General features: G+C 44.2%; 1 pseudogene; it reads left to right on the top strand.

Moving 5' to 3' along the window:
* Positions 1–440: 440 nt before the first annotated feature.
* LOC142766052 (histone acetyltransferase KAT2A-like) overlaps positions 441–11,534 on the top strand; it is a 31,668-nt pseudogene continuing 20,574 nt past the window's right edge.

The following is an 11,534-nucleotide window of genomic DNA, read 5'->3' as shown; positions in this document are numbered from 1 at the left end:
ATGCAAACATTTTGCTAAACACACTAGCGCAGCGAGCAAGCGAAAACCGAAACTGGAACCGAAATCAGCTGCCAGCTGCCGGACTACTTGCGTAGTAACACAAATGTGCGGAGGCCCCGCCTAGGTAGCCTTCGCTCCAATGTCAAGAAAAGCTGTCGCCGAGTATACCTATGCTCGTACCTCAAAAGGTATACCTATGCTATGGTATATTGAGGATAGTTCGGACACCTTTTTCAATTTATGGCTTCATTGCGTCCCATTTGGCAGCAAAATTCCTTCATGTTCTTTTGATAGAGAGCTAGGGCCGAAAGGGCTAGAGCTGTTCATCTGTGTTATGCGCACAGTGATCTTTACTGCGTTGAAAGCAACAAGAGACCGCAATGAGAAAAATGAGCCAAAAACTATTGCACGAAAATTCACAGTGAGCCTCTTTGCTGGCGATGTCCACCACGGCTGCAGCTGGCGCGGCCGCGGCGCCTGGCCAGAATAACCAGCAAGGATCTTCCGGTGGCGAGCCCAACCGTCAGAACAACTTGCAGAGGATTGCGCAGAAAAAGGCGCAGGTCAAGAGTTGGCCGCTTAATAAAAAGCTTGAGAAGCTTGCTTTCTATTCGTCGTGCAAGGCTGATGATTGAAAGTGCAATGATTGGAATAATCCCAACCCTCCACAGACACCACAGCGCCCAGAAGGACCACAGCACCTGGCGAATCTAAATGACCCATGTCGTAGCTGCAGTCACATATTGGGGACGCATGTATCTCACCTTCAGAATGCTTCTGACGAAGAGCTCAACAGGCTTCTTGGGATAGTCGTTGATGTTGAAAACATGTTCATGTGTGTTCATAGAGAGGAGGATGCAGACACAAAACAAGTATACTACTATTTATTCAAGCTTTTGCAAAAAAGCATCCTTCTAATGACACAGCCCACTGTAGAAAGCCCCTTGGGAACCCCACCTTTTGAGAAACCGAGCATCGCTAAGGCAGTGATTAACTTCGTGATGTACAAGTTTGGCCCCCTGTCCCAGAAAGAGTGGCAGACCATGTACGACCTCGCCAAGATGTTTCTGCACTGCCTCAACCACAGGAAACTGGAGACGCCATCAGCTAGAAAGCAGCAGCGGCAGCACTCGTCGAATGAAGATGCGGCTGCATACAAGATAAACTATACCAGGTCGTCGTGCTTCTGCCACGTGCCGGCATTCGGCGATAGCTTGCCCCATTCAGAGACAACCATCATCTTCGGTCGTACGCTACTGCGCTCTGTGTTCCAGACAATGCGGCGTCAATTGCTGGACAAGTTTCGAGCCGAAGAGGACAAAATGCCGCCAGACAAGAGGAGTCTTGTGCTCACTCATTTCCCACGTCTTCTGTCAGTGCTTGAAGAAGTTTATGGAAACAATTCCCCCATATGGGATCCTGACTTCAAGCAAACTCCTCTGAACTCTTCTACAAACACGTCCGTTGACAGGGCCATAACAAGCAATGGAACCACTCATGCCAGAACTGTCGAGAAGCTGTCAGCTGCAAATGCACCCAGCTCGGCTACGGAAAATGGCACCGCCTTCAGCATGAGCCCCGGTGCGCATGCTGCCAACCGTTCATCAAAGTACATCAGCACTTCTGATTGTCAGGGTGAAAAGCGGCTGAATGAGGAAAACCATGTTCCAGAGCCTAAAAGACACAAGATTGAAGGAGACATTCCAGAAGAGGTGCTGACCCAGTTGATTGCTACTATCACTGATCCAAAAGAAATGGTTGGGCCAGAGAACAATGCATTCTCAGAGCTAGCGGTGCGGGATGAAGCAGCGCAGGCTGAGGAGCGGCGCGGGTGATAGAGTTCCACCTGGTGGCCAACTCGTTAAGCCGACGGGTGGACCAGCAGTCCCTGGTAATGCTGGTGGGGCTGCAAAGTGTCTTCTCTCACCAGCTGCCAAGGATGCCCAAGGAGTACATCAACAGACTCGTCTTTGACACGAAGCATCGCACGCTTGCCTTGGTGAAGGAAGGCAGAGTCATTGGAGGTATTTGTTTTGCGGATGTTTCCGGGGCAAGGCTTCACAGAAATCGTCTTCGGTGCTGTCACTTCCAACGAACAAGTCAAGGGTTTTGGAACGCATTTGATGAACCACCTCAAGGATTACCACGTCTAGCAGAACATCCTCCACTTCTTGACGTTTGCAGATGAATTTGCAATCAGCTATTTCAAGAAGCAGGGTATCTCCAAAGACATCAAGCTCAGTATATATAGCTTTCATCTCTATACGATGTATCCTCGGGATTTACACAAAAAGTATGTGCACGCACCACGTGAGTGTAACATGAATGCCCATCCTTCATTTTTTCGTGGCCTAACTCTCTTCTCAATGTTGTGATTAATCATAATGCTTGACTTGCTCTACTAACAAGGAAGCAAGGAAAGGTAACAAAGTACTGACAAACTACCAACACGTTACTGACGAATGTTTCAACGACTATATGTTATAGCCAATGATGCTTCAACAGACCGGCATAGCGCCGTGATGATGGACTGTCCACTACACAGGTGACAAGAGAAGGAATGCTAGGCGACACTCGAAAATAATTAGTTTCAAAAGGTACGAATCGCGCACAAAAGCTGCACCCAGAGCTCATTAGCTTCTTTCGCGTTGACGAAACGCAGACAGCACCTGCCTCAATATCGTGACGCGTCTGCGGCATCACATTCCGCTACCTTCTGCTGGTGGCCGAGGCATTCATAACAGTGTGCTAATGAAACAATATCCGCACAGCTCTTCCGCTTGTCCTTCGAGGCAATTTTCAGTGCGTGTGGTCAGTTGTGTTGGCCAGCTACTGTGGTGTTAGTCCAATAAATGCTTGCGATCCTCCCTCACTAACAACATCATTGCGGCTTGCATTCGGAGACAAAAATTGAATAATCTATCAAGTGATGCAATGCAATCTTATGAAAACCAAAATGGTCAAAACATTCGAATGTTTTAGTCATGGTGCTCTAGGTTGGAGAGATGTAGAAACCGGCAGAGTTGATTGGATTGCATGTCTTCTTCTTTACTCATGGACATGATACTCTCAGCATCATGTTTGGGATCATTACAAATATGTCAACCACAATTGTATTTATATGAAAATATCGCTTTATTTGACAAAACATTTATTTAGTTGTTCATCACTGCCAACAGAAATACAACTAATATTGAAAAATAATTTACAATGAAAAAACGGGAATGAAATGTTCGTACCTAAATTTATTATACATACTTACAGAAGACACCCAGTCTAATGCTTCATAAATATTGGTATACATACCACTGCTTAGAGGTGTGCCAGGGAAACTATTACTCGTATTCGGTTAATATCTGGAATTTGCTCCCTTCCAAAGTCATATGACTGCCGAGTATGCATTACCGATTCCTAGTTTTGACATCTCAGCAAATAAAGGCACCCTGGTCAAACAGCATCTTTAGTGATTAAGTATACCTTGAGCCCCTGTTTTACGCATCAGCCCCAAAGATCATAGTTTCAATACGAGCCGCGGCGTTCGAATTTTAATACAGGTGAAATGTCAATGGCCTGTGTGCTGTTCGAGGTTAGTGCACGTCAAACAGCACCAGATACGTTCGAAATTGCCAAACTTCTTCAGTAAGGTGTCTCTCAAAAGTATATTGTTGGTTCAAAACGCAAAAAGCGAGATGCTATTACTCTTAGCCCTCTGCAGGGGTTTTCGTTGTTCCAGACGACCCCAACAAACTCATCATTTGAACAATCCCAAATCATGCTATTTAGCGACCGGCCTGAAAGGTCTCCATAAAGTGAAGACCAAAAGTGCAATATAACCACATACGTAAACGCCTCTAGAATGGTCTAATATGAAAGATTGATGATACAACTATGTATATGTATATATATATTTTGCAGGGTGCCCACACTATAACGCGGTCAAAGTAGTTCGATGCCGTTAACTGCGGCAGTTGCGACATCTGTTCTGTTCTGTTTTAACTGTATTGCTGTGGAGAGGTTGAGGTGCCTATTGCCTCGGCTACACCATATCAGAAAGTTCTGCAGCGAAAAATAAAATAATAATACAGAACGGTACCCAAAAATTAACAATACGGGAAAAAACACATAATAGGACACTGAAACCAGTTCAAATGACATGCCAATACACAGTTTTCCTCGCGCAGTTCACACAGTCATAAACTACTTACACGCACACCTTACTAATCTAATGTCAGTATATACATGACCATATTTTACATAATACCCATCTCTGGCTATCAGTCATAGGCGCTTGTCCAGTCCGGCCTCCACTAAAAAGTCTGTCAGGAAGATTATTGCCTTTTTCTGGAGATGCGTCTCAGGCCGTGGTCCAAGTGGTTTCGTTATTGTGAGGGGCCGTCCGTCCAAACTTGCTAATTTGTTCTTTAATTTTTCTCTTTGATTCGCGTATTTAACGCACTCCAAAAGAATATGGCGAACATTTTATTCTGCATGACCACAATGGCATTCTGGTGAGTTGGATCGATGTATCTTGTGCAGGAAGCTGTTTGTGTATACTACTTCCAATCTAAGTCGGTGTATCAATGTCTCTAGGTGTCGTGGGAGGTCTGACGCTATTTAAAATTTTCTGTGTGGATCAACTTCATAAAGTACCGTTTCCTTTGATTTAGACTCTCAAACCACTTCTCCATCGAACAATGGTTAGCTCCTTGCGATATAAAATGTCGAATATCCGCCCCAGACAACGGGATTGCGCAATCCCGTCCTTCTTTCAATGCTTTCTTCGCGAGACTATCAGCATCTTCATTTCCCTTTATTCCAATGTGGCTGGGTATCCATTGGAATACGATGTTGTGACACTGTGATGAGGCATGTTCCACAGTTTCTGCGATACATTGTGCTATTTCATCATTTTTGTAAGGTGATCTCACATTTCTGATTAGCTGAAGAGCAGGTTTGCTATCAGTGCATATCACCCATTTTTGTGGCTCGTGATTCTCGCAGATAAGCTTAACTGCTTCAAAGATAGCCACCAATTCTGCTGTCGTCGATGAAGATTTGTGTGATAATTTGTACATCTTCTTTTTCTGAATTTCGAGTATAAAGACCGCACAGGCTGACGCTTCTTCTGTGCATGACCGTCTGTATATATCTTCGTTTTTTCATTATGCATTACATGAAGCTGATTAAGTACCAACTGTGCCGCTACTAGAGGTGCCATGTCTGCTTTCTTCTCTATGCCGTCTATTTCACGGATAACGTTGAGAAGTGGCAGCGTCCAAGGTGGTTTTGAAGGTTTCCATTCTTTAAATTCTGGTACTACTGCTTGAAATGATGATATAGTATCTTGTAGTCTCGTTGCCGTCCTTTGTGTTAGTGCACCAGATAAAAAATGACTTTCATGTTGCGTGAAAATTATAAATAAATTTCGAAATGATTCTTTAGTTCGGAGTACTGCCAAAGGTGGCTCTCAAGCCTCCGCATACACTAAAGCACTGGAAGGTGACCGTGGTAAACCCAGACATACCCTCAAGCTCCTAGCCAATAACAAGTGAAGTCTCCTTTTCGTGGAGGCTGGGAGTCTATGCAGCAGAGGCAGTGAGTAAGTTACGATGGGACGTATCCGGGCAACATGTAGGGCTAATAACGACTCTGTAGTACCACCCCATTTGGCCCCGATGAGATGCCGGAAGATTCGAATGGCCTGATTCACTTTTTTTTGTTCTAGGGACTGGACATGAGGTGACCATGTTAGTCTCCAGTCTAAAATTACTCCCAAGAATTTATGAGTTTTCACCATTTGAATAGGCTGATTTTGCAGAATAATCTGGAACTTTCCAGGTCTTTTTAATGTAAACGGAAGTATGTCTGTTTTAGCCAGACTCAGTGCCATACCTCTTTTTTTCGAAAATGGTCTACATAATGCAATCCTTCTTGTAGAGTTTGTTGTACATCCAAAAACGATGGATCGACGTCCATATATTTATATCATCAGCATATACTGAACATCTGATGTTAGGTGAAAGATTATACGGGAGCTGCGCCATGACTGCATTAAAAAGAGTAGGGCTTAGTACGCTGCCTTTTGGCACTCCTTGGTTGACGACATGTTCTGACGTTGGGCCCTCCTGTGTAGCTACAAAAATTTTCCGGTGCTTCAGGAAGTCAGCGATCCAACGCAGTATCTTGCCCTTGAATCCCTGTAACGCCAGGCCTTCCAGAACGTGAACGTGACTCACTGTGTCGTATGCTCGGTGGACATCAAAGAATACAGCGACAATGATGTTTCCTTGCATTCGTTGGTTTTCCACATCTGTGACCAAATCCAGAATGCAGTCCATTGTGCATCTACCTCTTCTAAAGCCGGCTATGCTTTCTGGTAGTAGTTTTTTATGTCTTTCCACAAAAAAATTCGTTCATTGATCATTTTTTCCAGCACTTTTGAAAAACAACTTGTCAAACTAACCGGCCCAAACGAGTCCAACTGCATAGAGCTCTTCCCTGGCTTTAGCAACGGTACTACTTTTCATATCTTCCAACTTTCCGGAACTTTTTCTTCTTGCCAACTTTCATTATAGATGTCCAACAGGTGTAATTTTCTTTTTTTGCACAAGTTAGCAAGAGCAGCGTATGTAACTCCATCTGTTCCTGGTGAACTTGTTCGTTTTATTGAAGACAGCACATATTGGAGCTCCTCTGGTTTGAAGCTGTCATCCAGATCCGATGAAGTGATCGCAGAGAACTTTGTTACAACCGCAGAATCTGATTCTGCTGAGAATTTATATTCGCTAGTTTGGGCGGTGTCTCTATTTCTCAGTATAAGATCGCAGAATTATTTGGCAATCACACGTTCGCTAACTCCTCGAGACAGCGCTAGAGCCTGTAGTGGTCTCGAGTGGACTACTCGCTGTCGGAGGGCGCGTACCATGTTCCACAGTTGAGGCGCCGAGGTAAATGGAGAAAGTGAGGCACATAAATCTTGCCACCTTTTGGTTGAAAGCTTCCGCAGGTGGTTACGCATTGCAGAATGTACTTTCTGTGCAACATTTAAATCTTCTAAATTACCCGACCTGCGATATGTTCTTTCAGATCGGCGTCGTATTGCCCGAAGCCTCTCATACTCAGCGTCAACACCCGAATACCCATTTGAAATGGGTACTGCACGAGTTGCTTTTGTTAGAAAATTTTTTATCTTCAATGCATACGTTTCTCGACAGAACAGGGTTCAAGAATTTGTCTCTGTAATTCTCGAAAGATTGCCCAAATTGTAATTCTTGTTGTGCGGTTATTTCTTGTTTTCTTCTACTTTGGGTGATATATGAATACTGGCAAGTGGTCACTTCCTCTTGTGTCAGCGTCTGCAGTCCAGTCTGCTCCAGCCGCTAATTCAGAGGAGCACACAGTAATATCTAGTACGCTGCAGTTGTTATGCCCCCGTAGAAACGTCGGAGAACCATCAATTAGTATAGTGTAACCATAAACTTTGCATATTTTTTCTATAGCAGACCCCCTAACACTACAACGCTCACTACCCCACAATTCATGGTGCGCGATAAAATCACCACATATAATTATGGGATCATGGTCAGATCTACACACTGCAGCCAACTCTGCGTATGAAACGTTTGCTTGAGGGTGCACGTAAACACTAACTACAGTTACAGTAATGTTACCAAACTTCACCTTGCATCTAACAAATTCTTGCGCATCTGTTTTTTAAGTAGCCACAAGTGTCGACGGAAAATCGCGTCTCACATACAGCATCACTCTGCTTTTTGCAGCAGGGCGTTCTGCTTGGTACACCACAGAATTGGACAAGCGAAAGTTAGTCGATACTCTTGTTTCGGAAATACACAAAATCAGAAACCCGTGCTGAGCAACGAATTTCCGAAAATCTCCACTCTTATTCTGCAAACCGTTGCACTTCCGCTGGAATATTGCACTTCTTTTGTACCAGTTAGATCGTCCAGTAGCCATGATTACGACAAGAGAAGATGCTCAACATGTAGCAGCTATTTCACTTCTGGTAAAGAACCTGCTTGTGGCAAGGATCGTAGAATTGCTTTGAGAGCCGCAAAGATTATTGGCAACATAACTTGCTCGTTTCCGGCTGTGTCCGTCGAGATCGCATTTTTTGAAGAATTTTTTCTTAGCAAGCTGCTGTGACCCTTCCCTTAGGTAGTCAGTGGCTCCTTGGCTGTTTCTGGCCCGGCAGAAATTTCTACTTCAGCATGTTCCTGGGCCCGGACTTCTTTGCCAACGCGATGTTTTGGAGCTGAGCGCTTCAATACTCCCGAGTAAGTCGTGGCGCCACTGTTTTGCATTTCTTTCTGCCGAAGGAACGTCTTCGACTATATCCGCATTGCATGCTGGACCTCTTTGTATCTTATGGTACCCTTTTACAATTGTCTCTCTTTGTGCCGCTAATGCTAAACGGTTTCGAGAGCAGCCTGAGAACGACGCCGGATGTGGTCCAGCACAGGTGGCACACTTACTTTGACGCTTCGAGGTGCATTCTTTGTAATCATGTGCGCCCGCACATACTTTGCATCTCTTGGTTCCCCTGCAAGTCTTAGCCTTATGCCCATATCTCTGGCAGTTGTAACACCTTACCGCCGGCTCAATGTATTCCTCGACAGTGTGAACCGTAAAGCCGAGAGCGACTCTTTTTGGCAATGACATATCATGTCTTAACTGGAGTATTACATTACGTATGGGCTGCATTGTGGCACTTCCACCTTCATTTCTTACCCATCTTTTTTTGTCGTGTGACTGAGATTACTCCAGCATCTTTAAGATATTCCAGTAGGTCATAATCACTGTAATCGAGTGGAACATCTCTTATCTTTGCTAGGGTCTTCATGTAAGACTGAGGTATAATCACATGTACAGGCAATCCAGCCAGACTCTTGATCAGCAGCAACTTGTTTGCCGAGTACAAAGACCGTACTCCAACACAAAAACTTCCATCTCTGTTGATTCTTGATGATGTCACTTTCTCATTGATAGCAGAGATTATCTCAGATGCTATGCGATTGAGATTCACCTTCCAGAAGGAGTCCTCGGCAGCGATTGGTCTGAACAACACTGGTATCCCCGTAGCTCGGTTCTTGTGATGGGTGACCACCGTGTAAGCTCCCTCGTCTTCCTTGGGTGCTTCTGTATCCATCTGTGTCATGTCATTAAGAGAGTACGTCCATGTAGCGTCATCGTTGTCAACCTCTTCTTCCTCCTCTGTACGCCTCTTCTTGCACTGCGAGGCCTCGATCTTCTTTGTATGGGACGTCGCTATTGTTGCTGAGCCTGCAGCAACTTGAAGTCGAGTGAGATGGATAAGTGGTGCTCTGCTTGGCGCTAGCGGCATCTCGTTGTCCCCCATACCCGGGCTTTGCCAGGTTTGAGGCACAGGCCCGCTAAGCGGCAATTCTGATCGCGATGCGTAGTGAAACTCCGGCTCACCGATGTTTAGCTGCCACTCTGGAGACAGTCCACTCAGCACACACACTGTAAAAAGATCCTGAAACTCAATATAATAACTGAATTAAGAGAGCGAAAAAAGCGAAAAAAATATTAAGAGAGCGACATCACTTGAGTGTGAATTTCCTAGTTAGGCAAAGCAAATCATTGTAGAGAGACAACCTTACACAATCCTACGACATCCCACTTCACAAGACAATGTAACGTCTGTAGATTGTTCATTACAATACTCGCAACAAACACTTTCAACTTCGCATCCCGCTAAGAAAAACCATAGTCACGGTCATTGCGCCGGGAAAAATTGCAGCCTTTTCTGTTCTGATGCTATCACCGAATATAATCACGTAACGTAAGGGGTGATTAGCCACGTTTATGAGGTAATGATGGTGCGCTAACGAAACGGTACTAATTCTGGTGTCCGAAAAGTCGTAAGTATTCTGCATCAAACCGAGTGCAAAAAGGGCATGTAGCTTCTGAAAAATGAGGGAACCTTAAAGCTTCCCCTTTAATAGTTGAAAGCGATAGCGATATTCTGTTCTTAGTGTGTCCTTCAGAGATTCAGTGCATGAAACATTTTCGAACTTTCTGTACACCCATTACGTGGCCTTAAGGAAACAGGTGCAGTAGCGTGTGTGGCCTTTGTAGTTGGTTACTGGCTTTAAACCAGGAAGTCATTATGATGATCTCATTTTCTGACACCCGATGGAAATGGTAGCTTGTATCACGCAATAATATTGTAATATTTTATGTTGTATTGTGGAGCATGTACACAGGACGCCTGTGTTTGGTGAAGCATGTGTTATGTCCAATGCATTTTGCCCCATTCTATGTCTTCCTTGTGGACACTGAATGGGTCGTTATACATGCTCGTTAAAAGGACATGTGTGTGTGTGTGTTATGTAAGTGGCAACGTTAGACGGGCAATCCGCTGCCCTTTAAGCACCAGTTTAAATAAGTAGCCCTGTAAAGCCTCCTCAATGCACATAACTACTACATCACAAAAGCTTTCAACCATGTCTTTTGATAACACTTGGCTTTTGCGAAAAAAAAAATGTAGCCTAGCAAGCTACTGGCTGATTGAATCATTTCTTACAATGCGTATGATTTACCAGAATTTAGTTTTCTCGTTTTGTGTGACTGCAGCGATGAGCTCAAGTATAGCTACACCATCAAAATTTGCTGTTCTGTTATTCGAACAGCTTTCACCGTAAAAAAAAAAAAACTTGCTGTGTGTTTGCGCTTTGTGCTGATTCGCTGTGTAAGCACTGTCAATTGCTGGCGGCGGGCTCTTTCAGGCTTGAGTGCCTCGTTTTGTGACCAATAAGTGTGGATTTTCGATTCCGTTCGAACGTAGCCCCTAAGGTATTTTATTTGCAGCAGCACGAACACTTCTCGGTAGCGAAACATATAATCTATATAATGCTGAAAGACTGCGAGAAATAAAGATGCCATCAGCACCACTCTCATTATCCACGCTTTTTCTCCGTGCTTTTTAAGCTGTCAGTCACAGCCCTGGTAGAACAAACATTTTGAGCAGAAATCTCGGAACATATCTCTCATGTGCAGCAGTTGTCTACTTCACGCGATGGTCGGTATGTGTGCTGGCAGAAATACATTAGCTGTAATGCTCGAGAGCCATTGTTCGTGACGGGCTTAAGAGGCACAGGACGAAGAGAATAAATGCAGAAGAAAGAAAATCATAAACAGTGGAGGGTTCTATCTGCCAGTCACATATAAAGTCTATTTTTATGGTCAGGGCAACTTGCAGACCGCAGATATATATGTTTGGGGGAAAGATGAGCAGCTGGAGGGTATCGTAAAACCGTAATAGACGAACTGAAGAAGAAATACATACTATACTTGCCAATTACCAGAGATTGGGACAGTGAACGAACAAATTGCTGATTACACGTAATGAACTAATACAAGAAACGGTAAAGAATAGTGAAACTAACCAGTATGTTCAGTTGTCTTTCGGTTGGTGATATAAAGCTACTATGTTTCTGTTTCAGTCGATAAATAACTGCTGGACCAGCGATTCTTCATTGAGACGCTGCCTA

The sequence above is a fragment of the Rhipicephalus microplus genome, chromosome 6, assembly GCF_043290135.1.
Source record: "Rhipicephalus microplus isolate Deutch F79 chromosome 6, USDA_Rmic, whole genome shotgun sequence".
NCBI lineage: Eukaryota > Metazoa > Arthropoda > Arachnida > Ixodida > Ixodidae > Rhipicephalus > Rhipicephalus microplus.
This window is presented reverse-complemented; position numbering and strand designations above follow the sequence as displayed.